Here is a 15,263-nt window from a genome sequence, read left to right as displayed (position 1 = left end):
TTGAACCTTACATTTGGTCAGTGCTTTTACTTTATGAGATACTTCACATAATGTATATCTCATGTTAATTTAAAATTCCTACAATTGCTTCATCTCATGTATTATAAAATTGGCTGTATTTGCCCCTTTCTTTGTAAAATACTCTATAATCTAAGATAAGATCATGCCACAGCAAAGGAATTACAAGCATCTTTCTATCCTCATGCTTTAAAAATTTATTGGGAATCAGAATTAATTGATCTTCATATAGAGAGACTCAAAATGTAAATAATTTAAAAAATTAGAAATAATAAATAAAATTAAAAATGATAATAATTTTTACTAAGTGGTACTATGAATCGGTCCTCTGCTAAGCCCTTTACACATAACAATTGATTTCATACTAATATAATCTCACTTCACAGTGGAGAGAACTGAAGTTCAAAGGAGATTACCCAAGATCACAATCACCCAGTTAAAATATTGCAAAGCTGAAGTCCAAACTTGGGTCTCTCTGAGTTTAGTTTGCAGTCATTGTTGTCCAAGTATTTGTTAGTGTTTATTTTATGCTACTGTGCAATGAAGTGATTCTACATTTGTGAATAAAAATTTCATACAGTCTATACTACTGGAATTTCTATTCTAAAGGGGAAAGATAGGCAATAAACAAGTAAACAAATACATATTTGCTAATTGTGATAAATTCTGTACAGGAGAAATCAAGATACAATGTGCTATGATCTGAATGTATGTCCCTTCCTGCCTCTGAAATTCATATTTTGAAACCCAGTCTCCAAGGTGATGGTATTAAGAGGTGGGGACTTGAGGAAGTGAATAGTGAGGGCAGAGCCTTCATGAATGGGATGAGTGACCTTATAAAAGATGCCTGAGGGAGGTTGTTAGCCCCTTTTGCCCTTCTACCATGTGAAGATGCAGCAAGAAGGTATCATCTATGATGCAGAAAACCCTTATCAGACACCACATCTGGTGCTCCCTTGATCTTCTTCCCTGCCTCTAGAACAGTGAGCAATAAATTCCTGATGCTTATAAATTACCCAGGCTAAGGTATTTTGTTGTAGCAAGCTTAATGGACTGAAACAGACAATGGTATCAAGAAGTGGGGTGTTGCCATATAACAAATACTTAAAAACATGGAAGCAACTTTGGAACTTAGTTATGGGTAGAGGTTGGAAGTTTTGTAGTACACAGCTGTGAAAGGAGGCTTAAGGACAATTCTGTCAAGTGCTCAGGAGAAGAGGAGAAATGTAGAAAAAGCCTAAGTCTTCTTAGAGATTACTTAAGTGGTTATGAGCAGAATATTGGTACAAATATGGATAAAGTAGGTCATCTTAATGAGGTCTCTTTGTTATAAATTGACAAAGAACTTGGCTGAATTGTGTTTGTGTTCTACTGCTTTGTGGAAGATGGAACTTCTGAGTGATGAAATAGGATATTGGGCAGAATGGAAGATGGAACTTCTGAGTGATGAAATAGGATATTGGGCAGAAGAAATATCCAAGAAAAGTGTTGAGGATGTGGCATGGTTTCTCTTGACTGCGTATAGTAAAATGTGTGAGAGAGAAATGAATTAAAGGTGGAATTTATAATTAAAAAGGAAGCAGAATTTGAAGACTTGGAAAATGCTCAGCCTGGCTATATGGTAAAGAATGAAAAATGTTTGGGGAGAACACTGAGGGTGTGGCCAATCAAACGTTTGATAAGGAGATTAGTATGGATAGAAGGCAGTCAGATGCTACTCATCAAGACAATGAAAGAATGACCCTAACGGCATTTCAGTAATCTTTGGGGTTGCCCCACCCATCACAGGGTCAGAATGCCAGAGCCTTGGAGGTGGAACGTTTCAAGGCTCTACTCCCTGAGTTCTGATGCAGTGCTCCTTCACAGATTTAGTTGTGGCTCAGGCTGCCTCTCCAAAATGCATGGGTGGTAGATCATGCTGGTGTTCATGCAGTACCATCTTCATGACTGCAGAAGGCATGAACTGTGGTGGCATGGGTACCTCCAACTAGATTTCTAAGGATGCCCCAGAGAGTCTTGGATCTCAGGCAGAGAATTGTTATGAGGGGAGTCATCACAGAGGGCCGCCACTACAACGATGCCTAGTGGAGCTTTGGAGAGAGTCTCCACTAGGGCAATGACCATTGGAGCTGTGAGGGTGGGAATGCCCCCAACACCCCAGAGCAGTAGAGGAACCAAAGTGCAGTTCCAGCATGGGAGAGCCACAGGCACATGACTACAATTGGTGAGAGCTGCAGTGTGGACTTCACCAAGCAAAACCATGAGCGTAGGATTGCCTGGAGCCTTGGGGGCCCAATCCCTATCACAGTATGTCTGGAAGGTGAGTCATGGAGTAAAAGATGGTTCTCCAGTCTTAAGATTCAATGTTGTTTGCCCTGTTGGGTTTTGAACTTGGGACCAGCTACCCCTTTCTTCCTTCTCATTTCTCTCTTTTGATTTGGGAACACCTATCCTGTGCCTGTCCCACCATTGTGTTTTGGAAGTTTATAACTTGTTTTATTTCACAACTGGAGAGCAGTTTGCCTCAGGATGAGTCAAACCTTGAGACTCACCAATATTTGATGACTTTAGACTTTCGAGTTGATATTGGGGTGAGTTAAGACTTTTGGGACTATTGGGATGGAATGTATGTATTTTGTATGTGAGAAGGATGTGAATTTTGTGGGGTCAGAGCCAAAAGTGTATGTTGTGGATATATGTGTCCTCCCAAAATTTATATGTTAAAACCTAACCCTCAAGGTGATGATATTAAGATGTTGAGCCTTTGGGAGGTGACTAGGTCCTGAGGGCTTAGTCTTCATGAATGGAAGTAGTGTCCTTATAAAACAGATCCAAAAGAGCTTATTTTCTTCTTGCACCATATGAGAACACAGCAAACAAGTGCCATTTAGGAAGTGGACTCTCACCAGACATAGAATCTGCTAGTGCCTTGACCGTGGACTTCCCAGCCTCCAGAACTGTGAGAAATAAATTTCTGTTATTTATAAATTACCCTGTCTAAGGTATTTTGTTATAGCCGACTGAATGGACTAAGATACATGAAAGAGAACATACTTAGATATGGTGGTCAGGAATAGAGGGAATACTTAGATATGGTGGTCAGGAAAGACCTCTTTTAGGAGTGACACTTAAGCAAATATCTGAAAGACGAGGCGTCACCTGTGAAGGGCAATGAGAAGACTACTCCAGGCCTGGAAATAGCATATGCCCTGTGGCAGGAGGAGGGAATCCCTTTTGGGGAGGCAAAAATGAAGTATGGAGTGGGGTTGAAGATCAAGAAAGTACCAGGTCCCCATTCTTAGAAACACTCTGTGTTTTGTGCAATGCTGTCTTGTCATCATCTTGAAATTCTTAATTTTTGTACAAAGGGACCCAGAATTTTCATTTTACCTAGTGGTCTTTGCAAATTGTATAGGGAGTCTCTTTGTGAGTCATGGGAAACTGGATTTTATTATAAGTATAATGGAATGTCTCCAAAGTGTTTTATGCAGGGATACAACCTGATGGCTCAACATCAATACGTAGAAATTAAAATTGAGTTTGACAATCATGACCCAAAATATAAGTATCCAATTTCAAATGAGTACATTCGGAGTTCAGCTGGTTCAATTACTTGTATTTCAGGACAGTCTGGGGCTCAAATCAGATATTTCACAGGAGTAATATTGAGACTTCTTATATGGCCAAGTCAGGTAATGACTAATACCTTATCTAAACATTTGTTAGAAATCTTTATCAGTGAATCCAAAGTTGATCTTTGAGGAAAATCTTAGCTTTGCCTGCAGATATGCCTTACTTTCTGTTGAGGTGACAATACCGTTTTGGCTTTTTATTATATTGGAAAATCCAAGAGTTATGGAGTTTCCTTCATTTAGAACTCCTGTGCTCCCGACTTTTTCTAAACACTTCAACCTCAAATTGTGTGTTCCAAGAAGCAAAAGTCTAGCTGAAATAATTTTTAAGAAAAACAGTCCGAGGGAGCTGCTAGCTATCTCCTCTTCTAGATATACAGAAGTCTGTTTTTAGCATTATGATATACTACCATGCTTGAATTATATTAATGTGATTCATTTTCCACATTCCATAAATGCTAATTTGAAAATAACATTAATTCCTCACAGAATGGCATTTATCAAGTGAGCTTTTACTCTGTATCTATAAAACTATTGTTAAAGATATCATGTGTTACCTGAATTTTCTATAACTTTTCTTTAGTTTCTTTTTTTTTAAACTTCATGAAGAATTTCTATACGAAAAGTCTGTGTCTTTCAAAGGATTGCTATGTTTTCTTTTATCAGCAACAAAAATGGTATAATCTGGAGGCCGGGCATAGTGGCTCACACTTGTAATCCCAGCACTTTGGGAGGCCACAGTGGGTGGATCACCTGAGGTCAGAGTTCAAGACCAGTCTGACCAACATGGTGAAACCCTGTCTCTACTAAAATTACAAAAAAAAAAAAAAAAAAAATTAGTCAGGCACAGTGATGCATGCCTGTAATCCCAGCACTCGGGAGGCTGAGACAGGAGAATCGCTTCAACCTGGGAGGTGGAGGTTGCAGTGAGCCAAGATGGTGCCATTGCACTCCAGCCTGGGCAACAGAGCGAAACTCCGTCTCAAAAAAAAAAAAAAAAAAAGATATAATCCTCCATAGTTTCCATTTTGCTTTGGTTACCTAGAAGCTTATAGCCAAATTTAATGTTTAATACAATGTTTGCCTTTTTAACTCTCACAATAAAGCTAGCACATTTGCTTTTTTCTGTACTTGATCATTTAAAAATTTTCATTTTGCTGACCTTTTTGTGAGGAAGAGAAAACAAAAAAGAGAGAGAAACAGAGAGAATCATTTAGTATATGCCTCATTAGATTGTTTTTGAAAAGAAAGAAAACTAACATTTGTAAAGTACATGAGTTATCTCAAGTGCAATTACTGTATTTATAGTTACAATTATGTTTATCATTTAGATAATAATTTTCTAAGAATTCTGTATTTTTGCTTAGTTTATGTTAATTGAGCTTTTCTCAATCAGTAGCCAGAATTTCCACAATTTCAAATCAGAATACTTATAGAACTGTTACTGCATATAGAATTTTATATGTCATAAATCATTATTAGAAAAATTATAAGACAAATGGCCAAAATGTAAAAATGTTTATATCATATGTATTGGACAAGTGTTTAATATCTTTAATAGTAAAAAACTCTTACAAACCAAGAAAAAGCTATATATTCCAGAAGCAAAATGGAAGACATGAGTAGATAATTTAACACACAAAAAAATCTGTGGCCAATACAGTTATGAAAAAAATGTTATATCTCACCATCAAACAAAGAAATGCCTAAATAAATTTTAAAAATTTTATCCATCAATTTAGGGGCATTTCAGAAGTGATGAGTCATATTCCCAATATGTTTTTGTTTTTTGAGACAGAGTCTCACTTTTATACCCAGGTTGGAGTGCAGTGGCGTGATCTTGGCTCACTGCAACCTCCGCCTTTCAAGTTCAAGCAATTCTCCTGCCTCAGCCTCCCAAGTAGCTGGGATTATGGGTGCCTGCCACCACACCCTGCTAATTTTTGTATTTTTTTTTAGTAGAGATGGGATTTTGCCATGTTATCTAGGCTGGCCTCAAAATACTGACCTTGAGTCATCTGCCTGCCTTGGCCTCCCAAAGTGCTGGGATTACAGGCATGAGCCACTACTCCCGGCCTCCAGTATATTTTTAAAGGTAGTGTAGTATAAAGTGCTAGTTGTTAATTCCGTATGTACTGATATGCATAATCTGTAAGATATATAACTAAATTTAAAAAGCAAGGTGCAGAACCTATACAGCATTGTCAGTGGTATGCTGGTGAAATGGCTGTCTGGAGAAAAAAAAGTTCTGATTTATAGTATTTTCGTATTTTCTTGGTGTAACTAATTCTACCATGGCCTATTTTATTACTGACATGCTGTCACTGAAAGTGGAGATGGAAAGAGACATATAAGCAATCGTCATGAGTAAGAACTGACTCCAGCACACAGTTAAATAGTATAATGTATATATATTAGGAATTCAAGCAATAAATATAAAAGTTACTCTTGATTTAACCTTAAAAGGCAAATGTATGTATCAAATATTTTGTGTATATATATAATATTTATATAATTATATAAACACGCATGCATACGTGTGATCCCAATTTTGTTTCAAAGTTATGTACATGTGTGTGCATGTGTTTAGGAGGGGCGGGAGGAGAAAGCAGGGGCATTGTTTGCCAGGTATTGAAGACATGAAAGTTATGTACGTGTGTGCGCATGTGTTTAGGAGGGGCGGGAGGAGAAAGCAGGAACACTGTTTGCCAGGTATTGAGGACATGAAAGTTATATACATGTGTGTGTGTGTGTTTAGCAGGGGTGGGAGGAGAAACCGGAGGCATTGTTTGCCAGGTATTGAGTACATGAAAGTTATGTATGTGTTTGTGCATGTGAGTAGGAGGTGTGGGAGGAGAAAGCAGGGGCATTGTTTGCCAGGTATTGACATGAAAGCTGTGTACATGTGCATGTGTGTGTTTAGGAGGAGTGGGAGGAGAAAGCAGGGGCATTTTTTGCCAGGTGTTGAGGACATAAAAGTTATGTACATGTGTGTGCATGTGAGTAGGAGGGGCGGGAGGAGAAAGCGGGGGCATTGTTTGCCAGGTATTGAGGACATGAATGTTATGTACATGTGTGTGCATGTGTTTAGGAGGGGCAGGAGGAGAAAGCAGAGGCATTGTTTGCCAGGTGTTGAGGAAATGAAAGTGCTACCAACAGAGTCTTCTCTGTGACAATGTAGAAAAGAAAGAAAACCAGTTTATTGTTAAGTAAGTATAACAGAATATGCACACATGCAGCCTGCTAGAGACTACAAAGTTAGGATGAAATATCACACAATTTATATGGCAAAGCAGAGAAAAGAACAATAATTTTTATCACCTTGTGACAGTCTGTACATCTCATGAGAGCCCTGGGCTAATTCTGGAAGTATGTGTTTACATATGTAGAAGTTATTTGGTCTTACAAACTTTCATGTATCTCTTTACTATAAAAATGGAGCAAAGATGGAGTTCAATCCCTACAGACATTTATCAATATTCCAAAGGTTAAAGACTTGGATTCACTGTAAGGGAAAATAATTTGTCTTTACTCTTGCACAGCTGTAAATGAGGACTAAAACAAAGGATTAAATGAGGATTAAAACAATTTTTTAAAGTGGTTGTTTGATGACTGGTTTTATTTTTAAATGATTACCTGTGTTTTCCAGATATTTCTAATGAACACATATATCTTATAATTAGGAAAAAATGTTATTAAAAACAGATTTTGAAGACTTGATTTTACAGTAAGATCATGACTTTTTTTTATTCTCTTGAGATTCCTTTTTAAAATCTCCAATTGTTTTATTGTTAATGTATGCAGAAGTTTGTTACTATGTTCTCTTTTCTGTTCTGGAGAATACAGAAAGAAGCACAGAGAATGACCTTGACTTCAAGAGTTTATAATATATTCAGCATTAGAAGCTTAATTTATATAGAATAGCAGTGAATGACACAAGCAAATGATATATATCCAGGGATTACAGTGTGTAGTATGGTGCTGTAGTAGTTAAACAGAGAAAGAAATCAGGGTATTCTTAAGTTCAAGAAAGGTTAGTTAGAAGAAGTAGTTTGGGGTTAGCTTTGGATGTTGCTTCTTTAAGTGGATGAAAATCCCTTTAGATGAGTGTAACATCATAAGACAAGACAGGGAGGCAAAAGTGAAACTGGAGGAGTTTTTAAGGGAATTATATAATTTCACGCATATTGAGAGGAGTGAAGAAAGCAGTGTATATAGAATGGATTCCTTTGATGGGGAGAGCCTGGAAGTAGAGAGGCCAATTCAGAGACTTTTGAGAACAAATGAAACTCAAAGGACTAAACTGAATTAGTACCATGAGAATAAAGAGAAATATTGATAGGCATTGATGGTTGAGTGGATATTGGGAGAAGATAGAGAAGGATAAGTTAAGATTATTCCAAGAGGTATGGGAGAAGAATGAAAGGAAAGAAAAATCTGTAGGATAAAATAATGCTTTTTATATTTGAAGCAACAGTTCTGCATCTGATTTGAAATGTCCATTTGTCAGATGCTGTATGGGTTGGATTGTATTCCCCCCAAAAGATATGGTGAAGTCCTAACTCCCAGTCCCTCAGAATGTGAGCTTATGTGGAAATAGGGTCCTTGCAGATGTAAGTAGTTAAGATTACTGCAGTATGGTAGACCCTTACTCTGATGTGGCTGGTGTCCTTATAAGAAGAAAAGAGATACAGAGACAGAGACATACATGGAAAATATGGCCACATGATGGTAGAATCAGATATTGGAATGATGCATGTCAAGGAATACCAATGATTGCCCGCAAAAAACAGTAGCCAGAAAAGGCAAGGAAGGATTCTCCCCTTCAGGTTTCAGAGAGAATATGGCCTTGCTGATACCTTCATTTCAAACTTCTACCCTCCAGAAATTGTGACATGATAAATTTGTGTTATTTTAAGCTAGCCAATTTTTGGTACTTTGTTAATGGCTGCCATGAGAAGCTACAGATGCTGGTACTATTCTTTCATTCTTCTTTGTTGCCATCCCTCCCACCCACTGAAACTTTCTCCCTGGAAAAAATTTATAAACACAAAATAAAGCAAAAAACTATACAAAACACAAATGGAGGTACACAGAATCAAAATTAGAGTGAACAATGTGTTAACATTTTTTAATATTTTGTATCTACTGGTATTTTATTCTCTTTATCATTCTTAAATGGGATTTTAAAAGGGGCTAAATCATCTTTCTGGATTGTGCAGGGATAGCTCATTGGAGTGTGTGTTCTGCATCTCCTTTTAGGGGGTATTTAAAGATAGTAATGTCTCTCCAGCTTGTTTGGCAATCTAGAATTCCATTGCTTAACTTTTTATTCAAGAATATCAGATGTCAGAATGAAGCGACAACTTAGCCATGTGGAAATGGGAAGAATATGGGGATCACAAAGTAAGCAAGGCAATATGGGTCATAGAGCATGTGGGCAAAGGCATATGCTCGAATGCCTTGAGGACCCACTGTAGTAAGAGGAAATGTAAAAAAGGAGAGAGAAGGAAGTGCTTGTCTCTGTCACTCCCACCAAAAATTTCTCACCTGAGCGTTTGTATTAATGTTGTCTTTACTGATTTTTTAAAATTTTTAATGATTGAAATGAGATCAGAGTCATATTCCATTCCAGACACTGTTCCCTTTTGTCTTAATCTGCTTTTCTTGTTGGGTATATTTATATATATATATGTCTTCCATGAAGTAGGGGGGATGCTCTCACCCCTTTTTCGACTGTTAAATCAACAACTTTTAGAGATTGGTCAATTAGGTTACCAAATATTTTACATGACTTGGAAACCAAATATTTTACATAATTTGGAAAGTAAAGCTGTTTTGTTAAATTTTTTTTAGCTTTTTAATTTTTTTGAGACAGGCTCCCATTCTGGGCTTGAGTGCAGTGCTGTGGTGTTTTATGGCTCACTGCAGCCTCTACCTCCCAGGCTCAAGTAATCCTCCCACATCAGCCTCCTGAGTAGCTGAGGCCACATGTACATGTCACCATGCCTGGCTAATTTTTGTATTTTTTGTGGATACAGGGTTTTCTCAACGTTGCTCAGAATGGTCTCGAATTCCTGAGGCTAATTGATCCACCCGCCTTGGCCTCCCAAATTTTGGGGATTACAGGCGTGAGCCACCTCAGGCTTCTGCCTGAGAGTATTTCCATTAACTATTTTAGCTTTATGTCTCTTTAGTAGAGGAAGGCACAGAAAAAAGCATTGAAAAGCAAAGTGAGGGACACTTTGAAGCAACAAATGGTAAGCCATTCAAGACCAATAAATTGTCAGGCCAATTGAGTTGGTTTTGCATTTTAAAGGCAAGTATGCTTTGAATAGCATCAGGATCCAAAAGAAATGCTGTTGCTGGTGAAATAATTTAAATAAGCAAAAGGAGTTTCTGTTCTTAAATGTAGAGACACAGATTGATTTCTGATAACCATCTTGCTACAGGGAAATGTGAAATTAGAATAAGAGGGCAAAACAGACATACTAGGACCAACTCATAAAAGTTAAGTAACCTTTAGTCTTATCTTTATTAAATCTTTCCTTTCAAAATATAGCCCTGTAAATCTTCTGAGTTTTGTGACCTCAGTGACAGTAGACTTTTAGCCTTAGATTACTTTGTGAAATAAAATAATGAATTAAAAAAGATAATTTTTTTGTAGTAAGATATGACGTGGTACAATCACAAATAGAATTTTATACGATTGGTCATATGTGTGTGTGTGTGTGTGTGTGTGTGTGTGTGTGTGTGTGTATGTAGTACTGTTTGGTTTATGTCCAACAGTTGCCGGTTTGTTCCCCAGGAAACAAGATTAATATGCAGTAACTTTGTAAGTGGGAACTCTTGGGATTTGCACCTGTAGAGGAAGGGATGGAAGCAAGATTGGACAAAAGGAGAAGTTGGATGCAGTCAGAAGAAAGGCCTCAACCAACTGCATGGGAAGGCTGTTTGGAGTTGTTCCAGGTTGGAGTAAGGAGGCTGAGCTTTTGTACCCCAGTATTGACCAGTCATTTGATGCAAATTGCCCCTAGGAGATAGTGTGATCCTGGGCAAGGTAATCTGTACAGTTGAGGGTAATTCCCAGAGAGGACTAGATAGCTGAGGGCTGACAGCAGTTGAGAAGTAAATTCTCCAAACTTAACTGTATCTTGGGAAAATCAGATTTAACTTACAAATTTTAGTTTTGCATCTTACTTTTTAGGAATATTACCCATGGTAAGTGCAATATTGTACCCATATGTGTTCTCAAGGCTCTGGGGTTGGAGTATTAAAGATGATTTATTCAAGCTCAGGATAAAGAATGCTCTTTTAAGATTAATATGGAAGCTCCACTTGAGACTCCTCCCACGTCCAAAAATATTAAGTTAATTCTGTTTAAGTCACTTATTTGTAACGGCATCCTGTGTATGCCGAATACTAAAGAGGAATAGTGTGTTGTTATTCTGTTTTTTAGTTTTTAATTCAATTTGATCATGGGAATATTCATTTCAATACAGCTCCATGATTATCTCTGTAATATTTTGAAGGATTCTGATGTAATGCATAATTCTTGATTCCCTTGTCCTGTCTCATAAAATAACTGGCTTTTATTTAAAAAGTCTCCCGGCTCCCCCAACCATTCTTTTTCTTGGAATGAGAGCTCAGAAAGCACAGAGTCTGTCTTGGTTGTTATCCATGCATCCTTGCCTCTTGGATAGACTGTTAAAATTTATTTTCTTTTGGCCTTTCCCTGAAAGTCATCCAGAAGCAACAGTATTTATAGAACAGGGCAGCTCTACTACTGAACATGGCAGGGGATGGGGGTGGGAGGATATCCTCTGGAGCGTATATTTACTGCAAGAACAGCAGTCAGATGGATTGAATTTAGATTTTACTGATTTAATACTTAGAATAATCTGAACTTTAAATCTATGAACAGTAAGAATCTGAGGTCAGCAAGATCTATCATCTTTAGGAACATTGATTTCTATGAAACTAGATTATAATGAACACACTAATTATGTGATGGTCCCACACATCTTGTGTAGCAGAATTAGAATTTTTGGAGTGAAAATCTACAAGGCTGAGAAAATCAGTAATAGTTTAAGCACCATTTTACTCAGCTACCAGGGGCATTGTGACTAACTTCTTGGTTCAAGTGTTTCTGGTCTTGATTGGATTCAAATATCATTGGTAGATTTTGGTAGAATTCTGTATTAAATATTTTCTTCTCCTTCCCATTGTCCTTTTTCTTTGACTATTTTAAGACATAATCAGAATGAAAGTGTTATAGATAGTACTTTTATAAGACCTGCCAACATTTTTTTACCATCACCATTAGTAAATAACTTAAAATATTTGATATAGGATTCTCTGAGCCATAATTTTTACTTCTACCTTTATCTAAAACTAAAGTTATTGCATTCCTTTGTCCCTTAGGAGGTTGCATTTATCAGGTTAGGCGTGTTTTCTTCAGGTTAGTTTTAGAAACAAGTTTCTGTGAGATCTGATGCAATGATTGGTTTTAAACCCAGAACAAATGGATTTTTGTTTTCGGAGTTTTATTCAATGACTTTGTGCCTATGGTACCAAAAGAGATGTGTTTTGTTTTATTTAATGATTATAAAGTTCAAAAACAGAACCAGAAACTTATCTCTTAGCATTTGATTATATAGAATTGCTCATTTCTTGGAACTATAGATGTATTAAATCTGTAAAGTGCTAAAAAGCATGTACTCAAGTGAAACAATTAGCAGGCAAAGACACATTTTACTTTGTAAAATAAGAGCTTATATAGGATGTTTTATAGTTTGTATTCAAGCTAATTTTACATAAAAATATGACCATCTATAATAAAAGCTATCCTAAATAGGGTCCTTATAACAGGGTTCTTAGTCCCTTAAAAATTCTGTTCCAAATAATTTATTTAATATTGCTTTATTCAGTTAATTTTTTTTTTTTTTTGAGACTGAGTCTCGCTCTGTTGCCCAGGCTGGAGTGCAATGGTGTGATCTCGGCTCACTGCAACCTCTGCCTCCCAGGTTCAAGTGATTCTCTTGCCTCAGCCTCCCGAGTAGCTGAGATTACAGGCATGTGCCACCAGGCCTGGCTAATTTTTTGTATTTTTAGTAGAGATGGGGTTTCACCATGTTGGACAAGCTGATCTCAAACTCCTGACCTCAGGTGATCTGCCTGCCTTGGCCTCCCAAAGTGCTTGGATTACAGGTGTGAGCCATTGCGCCCAGTCTGTTCAGTTAATATTGAGAAGAATTTTCTAAGTTTGCCCACTTGCAAAATCATATGTGAATACTATGCTTCAGCTTATGAACACTTTGTTTTTTTTGTTACTTGATTAGCATAATTCTATGGAATTATTAAGACATATTATTGTCCCTAATCTTGGTATTGTCCCTATATTCCAGATAAGTGATCTGGAGTATATAATTAACAAATGGTAGATCTCCTGATTCCAGTGGTCTTTCTGCCACATCATACTATTTACTGTGGATGATCAGTTGTTTTGGTTTCAGTACAAGTTAAGTAGTTCCCCTCTGCCTCAGCCTTGAGCAAGCAAAACCTCTTTTAAAAGGATAGAAATAGGTGGTGTTAGGTTATAAATGATGCAGATCTTCATCAGGCTGGCAAGATCTATAACCTCGTAAGTTTATTTGATTTGAGCATCATATCTACGATAAGTAGCCTGTAAGAAATTAAATCAGGCAGGCCTGGCGTGGTGACTCACGCCTGTAATCCCAGCACTTTGAGGGGCCGAGGTCGGATCATGAGGTCAGGATATTGAGACCAGCCTGGCTAACACGGTTAAACCCCGTCTCTACTAAAAATACAAAAAAATTAGCCGGGCGCCATGGTGGGCGCCTGTAATCCCAGCTACTTGGGAGGCTGAGGCAGGAGAATGGTGTGAACCTGGGAGGCGGAGCTTGCAGTGAGCCGAGATCGCGCCACTGCACTCCAGCCTGGACGACAGAGCAAGACTCCGTCTCAAAAAAAAAAAAAAAAAAAAAAAAAAAAAAAGAATTTCAATCAGGATTCCATAGTCAATAACTTAACAAAAGGCAGCAGGAAAGCTTTAGTGATGATGATGTTACCAGCGCTGTCTGAGTTTCAAAACTCCAGGGGGCATACTCATATTTTATTCTCTATGTTATACTCTGGAGTTGTGCAACATGATGATACTCCATGATATTTTAAGAATATTGAAAGAGAGTAGTTGTTTAATGAAGAGCTCTGAAGATTGAGATATTTTATTCTGGCTAACTCTGATAATCAGTAAGTCATTTTCCCAGACAGAATCTTTTCGTCTTAGAAGGCTGAGGTCAACTGTCACAGCTGCAATTTCTCCAGGGAAAAATAGTCCTTGTACTTAGCCAAAAGCCTTTCAATCAATATTGGAAGAGAGAGCCATATCCTGCAGTCAAATTGAGGGTAGTTATGCCCCCTTCAAACATAGAGTGATCGACTTTTTAGATGAATGAACTGTTTGGCCAAGTGACAGGAGTTCAGGACACTAGAGTCCTTATCAAATCTTCATGTGATTTTTGTGCTTCAGTTTTTCTAAATTCAAAATAGATTGTGAAGATCGTTCTCAGTTGGCTCTGAGAATTTTAAGTTATGGCTTAGATCAAGTTAAATATCCTGGGATTATCTTTAAATGATTTATAGTTAGGCACAAGCTTTTCACAACATTAACAACATTTCTATTTGATACAGAAAATCATTCTTTTTGAATAGTTGGTGATTTATTTTTATTTGAAATTCTAAATCCCAAAGATAATTTTCTTACCGTGAACATTGTGTTGTTTGGCTGGTAGTTTTCCCTAAAGATTATTTAAAAGTCTCTTATTCTTAATTGAATATGTTACACAGCATAGAAGTCCACTAAGTGATGCTTCCAAAAATTATTTGCATTTAGTGGATTATGCATAACCCCATTTTAGAGCTGATGAAAGGAGTAAGCTTAAATGCATTTTCAAGATGTTGAAATACTCATTGCCAAAGAGAAGATTAAATATTGGTCTGAAATGAATTAAAAGTAAACGTTTTATTTGATACCAGAAAGTACCATTTTGGGATGAAAAGGTAAAGATTTTTCAAATTTATGTTAATGATAAAATTTTCTTTTACTTTTCTAATGCTAATTTTAAAATTTGTCAAGATAGCATTATTTTCAGTCTATGCATAAGGGATGTGTAATTTTTGTAGCACAAAAGGAGTGTGAAGCTATTGTTACAACCTTGCTGGTCATAGATTAAACCATTTTAGTATGTTGTCACATGAACCTAAAAATAGAAAAATAGAAATAACCATATTTGAAGCAGCTTACATTGAAATTGTATCGGTAACATACTATGGTATTTTCAGAGTATTCCCCCCAAAAGGTTGAGTATTAACTATTTTATTTACATGAGAATTATATCTTATCCATGGATTAGTATGATTTCACAGAACTATAGTACAATAATATTTAATACAAACACTACTTAGAATATAATTTAATATACAATGAATGTGAAACCCTGACAAGCTTCTGCTGTATCTTGGGGTACATCTTTATGAATTTTAGATATTATGTGGTACCTTGGAAAAATGCTGATTTTTCTCATTTTACCT

General features: G+C 36.9%; 1 protein-coding gene across 1 annotated transcript in view; it reads left to right on the top strand.

The window, feature by feature from the left end:
- ADAMTS6 (ADAM metallopeptidase with thrombospondin type 1 motif 6) overlaps positions 1-15,263 on the top strand; it is a 326,707-nt gene that overhangs the window by 100,389 nt on the left and 211,055 nt on the right. The gene's annotated exons all lie outside the window — the stretch shown is intronic.

Source organism: Theropithecus gelada, chromosome 6 (genome assembly GCF_003255815.1).
Source record: "Theropithecus gelada isolate Dixy chromosome 6, Tgel_1.0, whole genome shotgun sequence".
Taxonomy (NCBI): Eukaryota; Metazoa; Chordata; class Mammalia; order Primates; family Cercopithecidae; genus Theropithecus; species Theropithecus gelada.
The sequence above is the reverse complement of the archived record's forward strand: the minus strand, read 5'-3'. Positions and strand labels throughout refer to the sequence as shown.